This window comes from Cryptomeria japonica, chromosome 9 (genome assembly GCF_030272615.1).
Source record: "Cryptomeria japonica chromosome 9, Sugi_1.0, whole genome shotgun sequence".
Lineage (NCBI taxonomy): Eukaryota > Viridiplantae > Streptophyta > Pinopsida > Cupressales > Cupressaceae > Cryptomeria > Cryptomeria japonica.
This window is the reverse complement of record NC_081413.1, coordinates 281,687,419-281,707,003: the sequence shown is the minus strand read 5'-3', so window position 1 is coordinate 281,707,003 and position 19,585 is coordinate 281,687,419.

The window sequence follows — 19,585 nt, the reverse complement described above, 5'->3', positions numbered from 1 at the left end:
GATTAGCAACGATGTATTCATTAGGTAATCTTTAAGCATTTGGAATGCTTGTTGGCACTTTGTATCCCATTGAAAGCATATGTTCTTGTGTAACAGATGCGTGAAGGGATGACACTTATCAGCCAATTGTGCAATGAATCTTTGGATTGATTGTAGCCACCCCTATAGTGTCCATAACTAACTGATGTTCTTGGGAGGTGGAATGTCCATGATTGCTTTTACTTTCGCCAGATCTACTTCAATACCCTTGCTTGAGACAATGTATCCTAGGAGCTTCCTAGAGGTCACTCCAAAGACACATTTCTTTGGATTAAGTCATACATGATATTGCTCTAATCTGTCAAAGATTTGACCTAGTATTTCCAGATGACCTTCTCTTGTTAATGATTTAGCTAGTAAATCATCAACATAATCTTCCATTATAGTGTCCATTAGGTCATGAAAGATGGTTGTCATCGCTCTTTGATAGGTTGCCCCTACATTTTTCAGACCAAATGACATCACATTCCAACAGTAGGTTCCCCATGGGCATGTGGAAGCAGTTTTATGTTGATCTTCTGGAGCAATCTTGGTCTGGTTGTACCCTGAAAAGCCATCCATAAGAGAAAACATGGCATGACCTATTGTGAGATTGACAATCATGTCAATGTTTGGTAAGGGAAATTCATCCTTAGGGCATGCTTTGTTCAAATCTCTAAAGTCTGTATAAATATGAATGCCCCCATTAGGCTTGCTGATAGGTACAATGTTGGAGATCCAATCGGCATAATCAATTGGTCAGATGAAACCAACATCTAAGAGCTTTTTGAGTTATACCTTGATAAGCATAGTAATTTGTGGGTGCATCTTTCTAAGATTTTGTTTTACCGGTTTAGCTCCTTCTGCCATGGTGAGGTGATACATGACTAAATTAAGATCTAAGCCAAGCATGTCTGCATAAGACCATGCAAAATTGATTTGATGCTTATGGAAGAATTCCACAAATTTTGGTTGTTCTTCTGGAGTTAGTAGAGATGCCAAATGTATTTGGTGAGGAGTCTCAAGGGTCCCCACATTGAATTCTTTTGTTTCTTCAATTAGTATCATCAATCTCTCTTGATTTGTACTAGAGGGGGGATGTCAAACCTTTCATCCATAGGCGCCTCAAAGAGGTTTTCACCTTTGGATGCGCTCTTTATTTTTACTTTTTTGGGATCAACAAGTGCCACTGTGTGGTTTTCACAAGAAGATCCATGTTTTATTGTGATATTTTTGCAGCTAAAAGGTTTGCAATCTGCCCCAAAGTATGTTGCGCTATTAAGTTTGATGGCAAATCCAGCTTTGTGATCCTCGCTTGGTATGTGATCCCATATTTCTAAAAAGTCGATGAGCGCCTTATCATTTTGGAAGTGATCAAGACATGGGGGATTTGGCCAATTCCAGTCAATGAGTTTGGGGTGGATGATGGGCATGACCTCATCAATTAAGTTAAGTTCAGAGGAGGTGTCAGTGAGGGTTAATATAGATGAGTGAAGTTCATCAATGGTACTCTCCTTGTTAGGTTCTGGTGTCGGATTTTATGTAGGACCTGTGGAAGGTGTTTCTTGCTCATGACCCCAAAAGGTATTAATCTAGGCCTCTCCATAAACTGGGATATCTTTACGAGGTGGCAAAGGTGATGTGTCATCCTCATCTGAAGTATTTAGATTTACTGTATCAAATTCCCACTCATGTGAGTCAATCCTTGAATCACTCTCTAACATCCTATTATTGTACCAGTCTGGGGTATCCTTTGTATTGAAGAGTGTATTTGTCATGGGTTTGTGAATTTTTATAGGTGGGATTGTTGGTTTTGTTGGCAGGATTATAGGAGTTGTTGATGTTGTTGGTGTTGCTAGTAGGATTATTGGAGTCATTGATGTTGTTGGTGTTGCTGGGAGGATTATTGGAGTCATTGATGTTGTTGGTACTACTGGTAGGATTATTGGAGTCATTGATGTTGTTGATACTACTGTTGCTATTCTTGTTTGGTAGGTGTGGTTGGTACAACTATTGGGAGTATTAGTGATGTTGGTGCAGCTGGTGCTACTGACGCTTTTGATGGAATCATTAGTGTTGTTGATGTTGTTGGTGTGATTGATACTATTGATTTGATGATCAGTTTTGTTGGTATAGTGGGTTTAGTTGGTGTCGCAGATATAATCAAGGAGGGCCTCCTTGGAGTAACTGTTTGATATATGGGATTGTTGGGCTTACCTTTGAATCTAAGCTTAGGAAGAGACTCCTTTTGAAAATCTAATCTAGTGTTATCTTTGGGTTTTAGTTCACGCTGCAAGGGTTCATGTCGTCCTTCTTTGCAATGTCCGAAATAATTTTGACCATCATAGCCCATTCTTTGCATGATAGTGAGGCCTTTTCCATATTTATCAGTAGGAAGCTTAGCCTGTGGGATTTTTGTAGTGATAGGGTCTTTGTAGATCCATTCTACCAAGTCCTCATCTCTGGTTTCCTCTTCCCAACTTTTACTAGGGATGAACTATGCCAAAGTGTATGCTTACTTGGCCAATGGTGGTTGAAGCAACTTTTGAGGCTTGCCATAAGTTCTAGGGGAAGTGGGTAATTGCCCAACACAAAAGAGTTAGCTTAGATTATATTCCCCAAGACCTTCCTCTACCATTTTCATTTTCAACTTCTCTTGCTTTGGTATAGGGGTGATTGAGCTAGAAAGAGAGGTTGGACTAACATATGATGTGGACGGGATGGCTTCTCTTTTGTTAGGAATGTTGATCTCTGGTTGATGGTTAATATTGTTACAATATGCAAATGGATTTGCATCGCTGAGGATTGTGATTTCTACACTGTTATGGGGAAACTTGATACACTGATGATGGGTGGATGGAACGGCTTGCATGGCGTGTATCCAAGCTCTTCCTAACAAGAGATTATATGGCAAAGGAAGGTCCAGAACTTGACAGATAATGTGTTTTATCATTGGGCCCACCCTGATAGGTAATACCACAGCTCCTTTGGAAGAACTCTTTGCATCATCATAGGCCTTAATGGTTATATTTTTGTTGGGGTCCACTGATTCTACCGCATATCCCAATGTCGTGACCAAATGCAAGGTGCATATATTCAGGCCGGCTCCATTTTCAATCAAGACTCGCTTGATTTTGTGTTGGTTTACAAATCCTTCAATGTGAAGGGATGTGTTATGAGGTTGTTAGAATGAAGTGTTGTCACTTTCAGAAAAATTGAGGCATGGTGATGACCTAAGACTACCAACCATGGCTTGAAATTGACCTGTGTTAAGGTTGGCGGGGACTGACGCTTCTTGGAGATCTTGATCCAAGATTGTTTTGTGTGAAGGGGATAAGTGAAAAAGCTCTAATATGGATATGAGTGCAGGCGCTTTGTCCAATTATTCCACAAGATTATATTGCTTGGGCAGGGATGTTTCTCCTTGTGGTGCTGCTCAAATGGTAATTTTGCCACGATGCATAACAACATTGCATGCAAGATTTGGATCTTTGATGGTGAGGGTTACAACTTGTTCATCAACATCATAGAGGTGAATCACAATATAATTATAGAAATCTTGTGTATAATTAGTTGTAGTATCTATGTTTTGCTTGGAGGTGGAAGGACCCCTATGATCATGTGATGGAAGCAGATTCTTGAACATTAGATGATCGTCATTTGATGTTTTAGGGTCATGTCCTTCAAATTAAATTTCTCCTCTGTCAATAAGATCTTTTAGTCTATGTTAGTTACTCATTTTATGCCCTTTCCCTTGGTGGAATTCACAATGTTCATTATCTCTCCACCATGGAGGTTTGACCTGAGGTTCATAGTTAGATGTTGGTGCAGGAGCACCTCATCCTTTCAAGGGCCCATATGTGGGGCATGATTTAGTTTGTTTTTTTTTTGTTCAAATAAGGTCTATTTAGACCCAACATGATGTAATAAGGCCAATAGTTCCAATAAAAAGTAAAGGTTGAGTCAGTTGAGTCATATGTCCTGAAAATTGTCAAATTGCTCACATAGGGCCTAGTGGTCAAAACAAGTCAAAATGGAAATATCAAGGTTGTGGGGAGTATTTTGTGTCATTTTTAATGTTATAACATGTTATTTAACCTATTTGGGGTATTGGATAATCAAGAAGTACAATAAACCAAAATTTGTCAAAAAGCAGGAAATGATGTCAATGCAACTTTTCAAAGTTGCTTGACAACATTTGCAAAAAGGTTAGTTTTGGGTGGTTATAGTCGGTTGCTTGATTGTGAATCCTTATAAATCTATAAATATGGTGAAAACACTCCTCAAAATATTTAATTTTTGAAATTGAAGTTTTTGGCAATAATAGTAAATGGTTTCCTTGCACATTTTGTGTTTTTTCCTGAACTTTCCTCACATTCAGTCTACAATTTGTTAGTTTTCACCATTGCTATGCATTGAAGGTTCATTAACATGGTTTGATGGTTTAATAATATTAAATTACCTTTAATTTCCTTTAGGTTTCATGTCATTTTGTATTGTTTTGGCAAAGATACAATAAGTTTTCTAAAAATTGTCAAAACCCAGAACTGAGGCAAACCAAGACAAAGATAATGCTATATCTTTTTGTTCCTGGTTGATCAAGCCACAAAAATTGGTGTAAACATGTCATATTATGTATATTATCATTCCATTATTGTTTTAGGTTTCCATGATAGGTTTTCACGTGGTTTGAGGCATGAAAGTGACTGAAAACCTGTCTCAGGAAGGTTTGACTATCATAAGAAAATACAGTCCTGATACAAGGTCAATATCTCAATATTTAACCATTGGATCTTTCTGATTGTTTTATATGGTCTTTATACCCACATTTTCTAGAGTCCCACTAGAGGGATCGGCAAAATATGTCCAATTGAATAATTTATTCATCTCTGAGTGCGTGTGTGTCAAAGAGGCCAGTAAGTTCTTGTTTAACAGTAATCATTTTTACATGTTGAGGGTTGGATCAGAGTACATGGTGTTTGATAATTAAGGGATGATATGAGTTTTGAGAGGGTGTGTGGAAGTCTCAAGGCCCTGTAGGAATTTATGGTATGCTTCAAACAAACTTAAACTCCCTTGGTTTATGACTGTCCTCAATGCCAAGAAACCTATCCTAGTTGGTCTAGAAGGTATGATTGAGGTTCATAGGCAAGAGCAATATGTGTGGAGTTTTATAAATATTATGGAAAACCTTCATAAGGGGAAGTTTTTAATCATTTTGAAACCTCAACAATTTGAAGTAGACTCCTAAAAGGTGTAGGGCTTGTGTGTGTGGGTGTGGATGCTTTGCATCAAATGTCTTCGGTAAGGTCACAATATTTGAAGAAACCAATTGACGTAATATTGTTTCGATGGGTTCCTCTAATGGTGTGTATGTGCATTTTGGTTTATATTTTTTTTGTCATTTTCTTGGTTCTTCTTGTGGTGCATTGCGACCTTGACTTGGTGGATGAGTGATGGTGTTGTTTTTAGGAGGGGAATTTTGCCCCACGAATCTGACCATAGGTTGTGCAATTTTTATGGTCCTTGCATCTACGACCCCATCATTGACGATGTTCTTGTTCTTGTTCCAAAAATTGGGTTTATCACTATTAAAATGCAAGTGAGGACCATCTTTTGGTTCATTGTATATTTTGATATACCCTTTTTGATAAGGGCCCATTCACATTTCAATCCTTGGGTGACCATGTCTTCAAAGGACTCTATGCCCTTCATGTCTAAATGAAATTCCATCTCATCATTCAAGTTGGAAATGAATATTTCCACTAATTCTTGTTCAATAAAATGAAGAGAACGTCTTCTAGGTAGTTGCCTCCACCATTCTAGGAAAGTTGAAAATAACTCCCCTGGATTTTGTTTGGTGTTGCATAGATCTGCCATGGTAATATCTTGTTCTATGTTATGTGAATAATGCATGATGAACTTTTGGACTAGTTCCTCAAATATTCTAATGCCACCTAGTAGTCAGGAAAACCATTGTATGGTTGTACCTCCTTTGAGGAAAAAGGTGCATTAGATAGGTGTCTTCATAAGCCACTTCTAGGCAAGCTGAGTGAAATTCCCGGACATGATCTCTAGGGTCTCCTTTTCCTCGATACTTTTCAAACTTAGGTATTTCAAACCCTCACGAAAAAGGTGGCATATGTAGGTTCCTATCAAAGGGATAGGGACAAATATCATTGAGTGAAAATTGAGTAGTCTTCACACCACTATTGAGTTGTTGAGCAAGATTCTCAACTTGTTGTCTCAACATGTCTATTTCGGTAGGAGGAGGAGGTGGGGGATTTCCTTGATTAAGTTCATATTGGAAGTAATTTCTACCTCTTCCACCATCGTTATGGCTATGGTGTTCTGATGTCTTCCATATCTGTGCGGTATCAAAGTCATAGGGTAGTTTAGCACCCTCTTGAGAAAGTCTCAAAAAATGAGCATCTGCGTTGTTTTTAAGGATTTCATCAAAAAGTCAATTAAACCTGGGATTGTGTTGTGCTCTTTCTATAGCTTCAGGAGTTGGAGTGCTAGGATCTTCATCATTTGTACCTCCTCCAATGGCTTCTTGAAAATGGTTGAGGTTTTTGTCCTCCTCTTCTTTGATCTCTAGTTGTCTAGTTTTTGATCTGGTGTGAGCCATTTTCTTTGAAAGTTTTGAGGTTGGTGAAAGTGATTATGAGTTGGTGATGAAATGTTTTGATGAGAGATAAGTGTTTCGTGAAGTGTTTAGAAGATGGATCTCTAACACTAAAGGTTGGATGTTACCAAAGTTCTTTGTGAATTGCTCTTGTGTTTTCAACAATTGGGATGTGATAAGGTATAGCAAGGTTTGAGATGTGTTACAAACCAAACTACCTAGTAATGAGAGGATGCACTCATAAACTAGTTTTAACCTGCATAGAAATGCCTCTTAGGATGATTGATCCAAGATGTAGAGACACTCTAAAAGTGATGTGTTGTTTTGATTTAAGTAATATCTAAAAAGAACTTAGGACAAGATATTTTTATGTTTTGAGAGTTGAATGGATTGATGATGTAGGAATGTGAAAATGGATAGAATATGGACCTCAATAAAAACTTTGTGTCACAAAGGGGACTTTTCTTCCTCTTCTCTCTTAGGGGTTAGTGGTTCTTCTCGAGCTATGTTATAGGTAATGCAGATGTTTGGAAAGAAAGCAGGGTTGATTTTGCCTCCTTTGTTTTTGTGATAACTCAAGGCTCTATATTGAGCAAAAGCTCTATTTTTCAAAGGATCTTTATCGAACTCGTTGCATTTGTTTTGAAGATATAAATGCATATCACGCAAGAAGTCTCTATGTGAGATAAAAATTTGTCTGTTGAGATAGAAAAATTTCCTTCTTTTGATAAAAGTCTTTGAACTCAATGGTCTTTTCTTCAAGTTGATATGTTGATGAAGATTCCTTTTTCTCAAGATCTGAATGATGGTCATATAATTTGATATCTTGTTTGCACTTTGTTTTTGTTGGTCAAATGTTGATGGAAAATTGTGTTGGATGAATACTTGTTTTGAATTTCTTTGACAAGAAAATAGAGCAAGCACACAAGCCCAATAATTTTGCCTCAAAAGACACAAATAGGTGTGGGTCTAAATCAACCCAATATTTGAACTTTTTGACCCCTTTTGAACTATTTTTGTATGTTTTTTTCAAAATCCTGAAGTTGGCTCAAATTGTTACTGGTCTGACACAAAATGAAGACACTTCAAACACACTTTATCCCTAAGGTCAAATGGCCAGTTGCGATAATTTCAGCCCACATCTTGATATTTCTTCAACTTTTACTACATACCTTATGAATCCCATCATGGCAGGTAAGGATGTGATATACTAAGTCTTGCGTGAGCATAACAGATAGATGATCCCTATGATGGGGGAGTCACCACTTTTATCAAGCTACAAGTAGCCTTTCAAAAATCCCTATTTCTACTCAAGGAAATATGTATGGTGAGTATCTTGGGAGCAAAACCATCTATGCTCTTGCACTGAACTTCTCACAAATATTCTCATTCAATAGAACGGGTGGGTTTCTATAATAAAAGGTGTCTAGTAATGTTTGATGTTTTTGGACATAAGTTCATTCTGCAGTGACTCACTTAAAATCCTTGTAACTTGTGGTGGGGCCCATATGTCCTTTCGGAAATTTACATTGTAGGAACAGCTATACCCAAGGCTACAGCTTTCGCTCACACCTGATTTCTATAGCGGCTTAAAGGATTTACCGCACGAGGTCGTTCCCAAGAGTGACGTGTCTCTTAGCAAGCCTCTCTAAAAAAGATAAAATTTTGAGCGTTACTAACACTTTTCTCTTACACCTAGGACCACAAAAGCCAGGGGAGAGGATAGTGTGTGTTAGAAGTAGGACCACTCTACAAAAAAATTGCACAAGTGTGTCAATCACTGAAAACACTTGTTCTTTTTAACTGATTTTATTGCAATGTGATTTAAAAGATATTTGGAGATGTTGCTCCAGCAAACATTGTGTTCTTTTTAACTTTCAAGGTAAAATGTTGTGCAATCTATGAAATTGAAATCCTGGTCAACCAAAATGAAGCACGTTTGCTTGAAGTAAAGTCGATTTGGAAACAAAACTTTGACAAATTGTTGGTTCTTTTTAACTTGCAAAAATGAAAATTTGATTGTGATTTTTAGCCTTTGTGCAAGAAAATGAAAGTTTGTTTGTCTTGTTTTAATCCCAAATAAAAAGTGTTCCTGACTTGCAAGAAAAACAAATTTGTTGGGTTTGAGTTTGTGGTTCTTTTTAAAGCCCAAACTTAAAAAATTTGATTCATTTTATGACCCAAAAGGAAATGTGAAGTTGATTTTTAACCAAAAATAGAAAGTGAATCCTTTTAACCCAACTTTAAAAACAAAGTTAGTAAAAAAAAGAATGAAAACTTCTTAATCTATCTCTTCAAATCCTACAATAGAGTTAGTAAAAACCTACGTACACAAACAAACAGTTAGTGAAAAATCAGTTTTTTGGTGGGCTTCTACAAGCCTAAATTTTTTTATTTTTTTTTCAGTTACAAAGAAATTTGTACAACTCTCTGTTACAATAGCGCGACTCTGTGTGAAAATAGACTCGCTATTTAACACAAAGGCACTAAATAACAGACGAAACCGCTAAGAGAAAGACAACTACGATACACTATGCACAAAGGTGCTAAAAGAACCTGTCAAACAGAATGAAAATTTTGTCTGTAGACGTATAAAAATGACCACTTATTCAAATTCATCTATTTAATTAAATGAATTACTCAATTTATTTAATTAAGTTCAGATAAGCCTTTCATAGCCTTTAATTAAATAAATCACTTTATTTAATTAATTCCCCTTTCTCCCTTTTTAATTAAATTTACATTTAATAAAATTGATCCTTGCAAATAAATAAATCTAATTTATTTATTTAAATCCCTCATTTGTATTTATGCAAGTTGCATCTATTTTTGTTGAAATAAAGTAATTTATTTTTGTTGAAATCCCCTTTGTCACAAAAAGCTTCTATTAAATGTCTGTTGTCACTCGCTCTCACCGAAACAAGCAAAGCAAACTGCAAGCAGAGTCAAGTATGGCTTGTAGATTATCAAACCCTTCAAATTATACTGATCTGGGAGATACAAAGATCACTTAGGAACTTCTCCAAGAATGTCAAGAAAACCCCTCGTTCCAAAAACTTATGGAGAGACTCATAGAAGCTGACAAAGAAAAATATATGCTCATGTTAACAAGCAAAGGAGTTAGACTTCCTAAAGACTTCAATACTAAAAACTTAAGGAAGGTCAATGAACAAATCTTTAGGACAAGAACTCAAAATTATGCCTATCAAGAACAACAGAGAGAAGAAGAAATGTGTGACCCTGAAAACATACCTGAACAACATAACATACCTAAACACAACCATGCCCTAACTAGGGATAATGAAAGGGAAGAACCTTTCCCTTGGCGAAAAAATGCACCTATGGTCACTCTTATGCAACAAATTCAAATGTTGCAACGACAAATGCAAGACATGCAGCAAGGGACCACCATACGATACTCCTTGGATGAAATTTTTCCTTACCCCTTTGACAGGAGATTAAACATGATACCTTTTCCCTCGAATTCAAATATACCCAAATATGATAAATACGATGGTAAGAGTGATCCCCGCGATCATGTTCGGGAATTTGTACCATAAGCCTTGAATTTTCTCACAATGATACTTATTTGATGAGGCTATTCCCAAGAAGTTTGGGAGGGCAAACAATGGAGTGGTTGTCTAAACTTACACCTCCCATCAGATCCTTTGATGAGTTGGTAAATAAATTTATCACGCAATACTCTTATAATATTCAACACGTGGTCACCATGTTGGATGTATGTAATACCAAACCAAAAAACAATGAAACATTCATGGTGTTTCTTCAATGTTGGAGACATATGGTTTCGAGATATCCTCGAGATGTGCCTGAAAAGGAAAAGATGGAGATCTTTATCAACAATATAAATAGTGAGATGAGTTATCTACTCAAGCTCCAGTGCATACCATCATTTGCCAAGTTGATCAAAAATGGAATCCAAGTAGAGGAAGCATGCATCAAGAAAGGAACATTGAAGTTCTTTAAGGAAGGAACTAGTTCATCCAACACTCACTTTAACAACCAAAATAACAACAAAACTTTAGACAAATCCAAATTCTGGACCAAAAACAAAAATGTTAATGAGGGAGGAACTGATGCTAATGATATGAAGTCCAAACAACCAGTATTGGCTTTATCAGGTAATCTGCAAGCTAACAAGAATCAAAAGGGTGTTAACTAAGGCACTAACAATTATCCACAAAATACCAATCAAGGACCTTCAAATTCAAACACCAATAACAATACCCAAACCAACAACAATACCTAAGGAAACAACACCAATCGAGGGACTAATACAAATTAAAGGGGTAACACTAACAATTTCATAAATAGACGCATATACACACCATTAGGGAAATCCTTAGAATCAGCATTTCGCGAACTCCTGGCAAACAAGATTATCGCATTGCTAGCCATAAACAAATTCAAACCCTAGATCAAACCACCTTGGTGGAATGACTTGCATTTTTTTGATTTTTATCGAAACAAATGACATCACACAAATGATTGCATGAGGCTTAAAATATTGTTCAAGATATGATCGATAGAGGTGATTTAATGGTTGATGGTCTCAAAATGAATGGTGATCATGACGCCTTTAAAAATCCTCTTCCAAATTACAACAAGGAAGGAGCTTCATCTGTTAGGAATCCCATAGATACTAAGAGGGGGGGGTGAATTAGTATCTAACTGGTAATGAGAATTTCTTAACTTAAAACATGCAGAACATATTATAACAATGTACTGGTATGCAAGAAATAATGTAATAAATAGAATTAAGAACATCCACATGAAAAGCACACCATAACACAAGGATTTAACGAGGAAACCCGGTGTGGGAAAAACCTTGGTGGGATTTGTGACCCACAATATTCACTCACTGGCCAATAAGAGAATATTACTTACAATAGGGGTCTGCACATGCAGGAAGGCCAACTGCCTAGAGCTCACTGCTCAATGGGAAGTCTCACTGACTTACAATATGGATTATAAAAATCCAATATCTTGTACTGCTTTACAATAGCATCTATAATGTCTAATCTAGTACCGGTTGCTGCTCTGCTTCTTACATAAACCTTTAACCTATATTTCGCATAATAGGTCTGCCTTATATTTTTCTTTTATCGCTTAATTCTTTTCTTCAAAAATGTCTACAATGATCTCTTTTATATATAAGAGTCATTTTACAATTTGCCAAGTCAGCTTACAGTTTTTACAATAATAAACAAAATATAATATAACAAAATCTTGTCGGCCTCTGTGCCTGTATACTTCCTTTCTTTGTGTCGATGTCAGTGTCCTGAGTGCCAGTGTAGAGTGTGATATGTTGATGCCAGTGCACTAACTTGTCGGTGTAATGCCTTGATGGTATAATGCCTTTCCGGTGCCATAGGATTGCTAGGTTTCCATCAATGAAAAAACCTTCAATCACCTACAATGTCTCATTGGAGTGTGCATATGCCAACAATATCCCCCTTTGGCATTGATGGCAACACTCATGAGAAATTTCAAAAATGTATCCAAAAATGTGAAGTCCAAAAAATGTTACCAAAAATGTGTGTGCTCCCCCTGAGCATATGATTCATGTGATGTTGAATTTTCTCATCCCACTACTCCCCCTTTGGCATCAATGACAAAGGTTTTCAAGATGTCAATAGAGTTTGTAGTTTCAACCTTGTAACTGGGTAGTTACAATTTGAAATAGATCCGCCAAAACCAAGTTTATACTCTCCATGAACTTTTTACTATCTCTTATTGTTGTCTCTATTCTCTTAACTGTACCGGTGAGATGTTGCAAATGTTGTATCGGTGTTTTATGTCCCTGTATTAGTGCCTCAGATACTTCCTTCTGTAGTGATGCTAGATAGTCCAATCTTGGACTCAGTTTTAATCTTAGATGCTTTGCCTTATTCACTATTCTTTCTTTTTCTCTTTCCAATTTAAGTAAATCTTCCTCAAAATTTGTTATCTTCTGTTCAAAAACTGATAGTGTATCAGGTGAGTTGACAAAATTATCTGCAAGTTTATTAATTTCATCATGTACCTTGCTCATCTTCTTGTCTATATCTACAGTCAAAAGATTTGTCTTACAGGTGTCTTTGTATAGAGTTTTGTACTTTTTCAATAAATTACACAGTTCCGGTAGAAGTGTGTCAAAATCTCTGTTACACTTCTTTATTTGCTCATCAAAGAATTTCTACTTTATCCTTCAGTGTCTCTTCCTTTATTTTCTCAATGTTTTCTATGATATATTTACACAAGGTATCAAGTTGTCCTAAAGAATCTTTACTGTCTATATTACAGTTAGGAGCAATTACCTTCAAAATTGGTATGGTATCATCTATTGCCTTATAAGCTTGTGAACTGCAGTCTGTTATCTTTTTTATTGAATCTAATAGTACCTCAGTCACATTAGTTGTTTTGTAGCCTAATGATGAACCAACATTTTGAGTACCGCCAGTGGAAGTAACCAATCTTGTATTGACTTCTGGTAGGTCTGTTTGTGTTTGTATTTCCCTAAGCAATGGTTTTTCTACTTCTCCAGATGTTGGTGGCACTGTTTCCTTCTATTCTTGTTCCTATTGTTGTTGTTGTTCTAGAGCCTTTTGCTCTGTTTGTTCTCTATTTGTTGTATTGTCTCAGTCTTAGTCTGAGTTTCTACTTTTTGCTCTTTGTCCTCAGCCGGTTTCTCCTATGTGTTGTCAGTTTGCTTGGCTACCGAAGGCTCGCTAGCCATGACAGTCTTATCAGTTGTATCTTTGTCTACAACAATGTTGATCTTTTGAGTATCAACATCCACAGTATATAAGACTTCAGGATTAGGATTACCATCCTCTACATCCATACTTTCAACTGTCGGTTGATCTTTATAGCTATTGTTTTTATCGGTGGAGTAATCAAAGGAGGTGGGGGTAAGTTGTCTTTAACCTTGATACTAGGTGGTCCACCAACTTTACCTTTACCCTTGTCTCTTTCTTTCTAATAAACTTTTATAGGTTTGGGGTTCCTGTATTCTTCTTGTTTTTCTTTTTCAACTAGGAATATATCCCATCCATTTTGTGTCTCCTCAGTCACCTCATTAACTCTTCCAACCATTAAAGCAATGTGTCAGTGTGCAGTAGAAAATACTAACCAGTTGGCTTGAGCAATTAGGTCATCAATTTATTTGGGTGAATTCACCGGATATACAACAAGTAGCTTTTCAATCCTTATTTTCTTGTCCAGTTCTATTACTACTTGTCTTCTTGCTTCTAGTCTCTTAAATAGTTCATCTGGAATTTCATTTACTACTTCCATCAAAAATTTCTTATACATATCCATATGCAATATAACACTGTTTTCTACTTGTTCTTTTTCATCAGTTGTTAAAGTGTCATATATTTTCTCTATATTCTTCAATTTTCCTTCCTCTGTAATTTCATTTAGTAGTATATGAAGAGGGGCCAAGTCCTTGTTTGTCCTCTTCTTCTTTTTGGGTGTCAGTTTCTTCTTCTTTGGTGTAGCCTTTCTTGTCAAAGATCTCACTGCTTGTTGTTTTTGTCTTGTCCTTCTAGGTGAGGGTGTGGTTGCTGGTGAGGGATCTCTTTTCCTTACAACTCTCTTGAAATTTGCAGGCATATCACTCTTTGAAGAAGTACCTACCGGTGATAGGTGAGTTTCTGGTTGTGGAGCTGCTAACTCATCCTCTGTTATACCGGTTTGTTTTAACACATCTTCTTTGATGGCCTTTGCCTGTCTGGAACCTTTTCTTACAACTGCCACAACCTTTTTCACTCTTTTCTTAGATTGTATTTGGCTTTCAATAGTTTCTGCACTACCAAATACTTCTTCCTTAGGTTCTTTAGGGGCTTCTAGAAGTGCTTTAGCATATGTTTCAATTATATGATCATCTGTTTCATAACCCATCTCTGTTACCCAAACTGTCCTAGGGATGACTACTTCCATCCAGATCTCATCTTTCTTGATTACAAAGCATATTTCATCTTTATATTTGTCAATAATCTTTTGTGATAGCCTGATTCTTTTCTTCATTTTGGCCTTTAGTGCTTGAAAGAAATCATGGATATTGTTTTCCTTGTCTTCTCCCATGTTATTGAATAGTTCTGTTAATTGTTTGCCTACCGGTATATCATATCCAAGTTCTTTGTAGCCTATACCGGGAACCTACTTGGTTATATGTAGCATCAGACATACTGGCAGATTTCCAAATCTGAAAGTTCCTTTCTTGTCCTTCTTAATCTTTCCAAGGCTGTCAATTAATTCATCCTTTAACCACTCACATACATCAATCTTTGCATTATCTATGACCATATCATAAGAACTCTTAATGCATAAACTTAAAATTGAATTAAGTCTATTTGCATGAGTAGCTTTATACCCTAATATCATGCTGATAAATCTCACATTAATGTCTGTTACATCATTCACTCTTAAGGACCTTTTATCAGATGTGGCACCAGTTAGGTTTGTAACTAGGTCATTGGATACCTTCTTAGGTTTGTCTAGTCTTTTACCGATGGTCGATAACCCTGTGACAGCTTTCACAGCTTCCTTAGTGATTTTGTGGATTGCATCTAGCCAAAAAAATTCACCATGTACCCTGCTTAAGACTATCCTAATCACATCCTTGGGGAATTCAGGAATGCTAAGGATCTCTGTAAATCCTATGGTTTCAATGATCTTGTGTTCATCTTTTACATTGTCGGATTCATCACATATTACAGTTTTAAACATGGTTTTAATCTCTTCATCTCCTAGTTCCTCAATGTTACAGTGAATGTAAATTCTAGGGTCTTCAGCATAAACAACTCCCTTAGGAATTTGAGAAAAAGCACCTAAGGTATCATCTTTCTTTGCTACCTCGGGAACTAATTGAAATACGGGCCTAGGTCTTTTTATCACTTCGACAACAGTAGGTTTTGCTATATATTCAATTGCAGAGGTGGATGCCATGATAAAATACCTTTTACTACCATTAGGATGGATGATTTCTTGGAGTGTTCTTTGCCTCTTGCTCAGAATGCCTTAGCTCAGAATCTCCATGCTCTTCGTAGGTTTGAAATCTCAGTGAAATGGAATGGAGCCAAAACCTCAAATTTATAGTATCTTATTGCCATCTACCACATTAAATGCATGTTGGTTAAGTATTCACTTAACATTATCTGTCGGTAACAAGTAATTTCCAACTTCTTGTCTCTAACCAAGGGAATAATAGCACATGTCATTAGATTGCCAAACCCTCAAGGAAACTTTCTTCAATTAGATGAAGAACTTCCTGCTGGTGGAGCACTGCTCTATCCTACCGATGAAGCATCACTCTGTTCTGTCAGTGAAGCATCACTTTGTCCTATCGGTGAAGCATTGATTGGTTCTACCGGTGGAGGAGTATTCCCAATATTTAGATCAGCTTTTCTAATCCATTGCTTTGAGAATTCTTGGTTAACCTCTTCAACTTTTTCTTTACCTTTCAAGCTAGAACTTTTGTTGTCTACCGGTGATCCTTTACTTCTAAAAAATTTTGCAATATGCCCAATCTTGTTACATGCATAACAAGTCACATTATTCTTCTGAATAGCTTTCCCATAACCTATGTTGGTTTGTGTTCTGCATTGATTAGATAAATGTCCAAATCTTCCACAAACATAACATCTTACATTCATTCTGCAGTTTTCAAATTTGTGACCAACTTTGTTGCATTTTGAACATTGACCGGTGGGTGTGTTGATATTCTGATAATTTCTAGATCTACATTCATTTTCTCTATGACCATACTTATTACAGTTAAAGCATTTTCTATTGAATTTATAAGCATTAGGTTGTCTTACCGGTTTGCTGTGATCCTAAGTATTTGTAGTATCGGAGCTTTCACCAACTTCAAAGCCAATTCCAAAAGTGTCACCTTTAGGTTTTTGATTCTTCAACAAGGTGCCAAGTTCCTCTGAGATTTTCTTGAATTTTTCTTTATGTTGATTTGCAGTTTCTAGTTCTCTTTCCAAGACTTCTTTCTGTCTCATCAGTTCATTTGAGTTATTCTAAGTGTGCATCAGATCTATCTTTAACATGTCATTTTCATAGCTAAGTCTTGTGTTCTCATTTTCTGCATCACTTAGTCTTTTGGTCAATTCTTCTTCATTCTTCTTCCTATCCTCAATCTCTTTGCAAAATCTCATAGTCATATCCTGCATCTCATTCTTTGTTGTCATGTTCTCTTGTTTCAGCTTGCTTATCTGATCATTAAGTGATTCCTTTTCATCATTCTCATTTTGCAACTTTTCACAAAGTTCTCTTCTCTTATTTCTTGCAATAGTAAGATTCTCTTGAAGTGCCTAAATGATATCGTGAGCTGCCCTTAAATCATCTTCTAGTTTGATATTTTTCAACTTCTCTGCATCATAGTCGGAAAGAGCTCCTTCAAGTTGCTTTATCAAATTTTCCATCTTTACCAGTGTCAAGATCTTCCTCAAGCAGATAGACTTTTGAAAATAGAGGACCAGGGTCTGATACCAATTGTTAGGAATCCCACAGATACTGAGAGGGGGGTGAATCAGTATCTAATTGGTAATGATAATTTCTTAACTTAAAACATGCAAAACATATTATAATAGTGTACCGCTATGCAAGGAATAATGTAATAAACAGAATTAAGAACATCCACATGAAAAGCACACCATAACAGAAGGATTTAATGAGGAAACCCAGTGTGGGAAAAACCTCGGTGGGATTTGTGACCCACAATATTCACTCACTAGCCAATAAGAGAATATTACTTACTATAGGGGCCTGCACATATAGGAAGGCCAACTGCCTAGAGCTCACTGCTCAATGGGAAGTCTCACTGACTTACAATGTGGATTATACAAATCCAATATCTTGTACTACTTTACAATAGCATCTATAATGCCTGATCCAGTACTGGTTGCTGCTCTACTTCTTACATAAACCTTTAACCTATATTTCGCATAATAGGTCTACCTTATATTTTTCTTTTATCGCTTCCTTCTTTTCTTCAAAAATGTTTACAATGATCTCTTTTATATATAACAGTCATTTTACAATTTGCCAAGTCGGCTTACAAAGTTTTTACAATAATAAACAAAATATAATATAACAAAATCCTGTCGGCCTCTGTGCCAGTATACTTCCTTTCTTTGTGTCGGTGTCGGTGTCCTAAGTGTTGGTGTAGAGTGTGATCTACTGATGTCGGTGCACTAACTTGTTGATGCAATGACTTGCCGGTATAATGCCTTGTCGGTGCCATAGGATTGCTAGGTTGCCATCCATGAAAAAACCTTCAATCACCTACAATGTCTCATTGGAGTGTGCATATGCCAACATCATCATCAAATGGTACACGGAGAGCTCACATAAATCATTTGTACGACAACACTATCAATCATATATCAACCGATGATAATCAGATAAATGTCATAAAGATCAAAGACAAACAAGACCATGCATCAATTAATGTGACAACCAGAGCTCAAAAATGTGTCTTGAAAGGGCATACATCAACATCGATCACTATTCCCAAGACTCGATATGATTTGGTAAGTCAACTGCGGAGAACTCTTTCTCATATATCCATACTCGAGTTACTCAAACTTTCGCCAAAACATAAGGACATCTTAGAAAAAGCACTCGTTGAAACAAATGTGCCTCAAGATCTAGATGTTGATAAATTTGAAGACATGGTGGCTCATATTATAGTGCCTCATAATCTCACCTTTTCCAAACATGATAATATCTCTTTAAGCCATTCACATAATACTCCCCTTCATATTGAAGTCTTAGTCTACAAACATCAAGTTAAAAGTGTATTAATAAATGGAGGAGTTGGTCTCAATATATGTACCTTAAAACTTATCCATGCATTAGGCTTCTCTGAGCAGTCTATTGATCCACACAAAAAGATCACCATCAAGGCATATGATGATGAAGAAAGATCATCCAAGGGAATAGTGATATTACCTATTCAGGTAGGACCGATACAAAGGGACACTATGTGTCAAGTCTTAGACATAGACTTAACATACAATATTTTATTGGGTCATCCTTGGATACATGAAATGCAAGTAGTACCTTCAACCTACCATCAGTGTGTCAAATTCCCATATAATGGGCTAGAGATTTCCATATCGGCTGACAATAACCCCTTTCAACATTGCAATGCTATGGGGGCATCTCAAGACAACCTAGTTCCGCACAACAGGGAAGCTCCAACTTCCTTAGCACTAGATCATCATTGAGAAAAGCTCAAATCTTTATCCATGGATTTCAAACAAAAGATGACAATCAAAGAGCAAGGCATGGGAGAATACTCTTTCGAACCCATGTGTCTATCCAAATTACCAATGTCACCAAAATCTCATGGGAAACCTTCTGCATCGACACATCATGCAACATAGTCCATCACCAAGTTTGATGGCAAATTTATTCAATTGGGCACACTAGCACATGAATCAGAAGAGAAAGACATCCTTAGTTGGCTATACAAGGATGAGGGACAAGTCAGAGTTGCTACTCTGGAGGTAGTCACACCAACACAACAATATGGAAAAGGATTCCTGATCATGCAATGGATGAGATACAATGGAAAAGGACCTATAGGCAAGCATCAAGAAGGCATTACAGAACCACCAGACCCTCCTTCACAATTTTATTGAGACAAAACAGTATTGGGATATGGTCATAGCATACCCCCAAGGCAAAAACAAAATAAATATCAAAGACCTCAGTGGAAAGCAAAGAAGAAATGCAACGAGGACTCATGGCAAGAGGCACTACACCAAATAGCAGAAACAATAAGGAAAGAGCAAGAACACCAAGAAAAAGAGAAATGACAAGAGGTGCTATACATTCAAAAAGAAGAAGCATCTTATGAGGAAGTACACCATGTTCAGGAACCTATTCAAAACAAGGTAGAAGCACCTCCTGAAG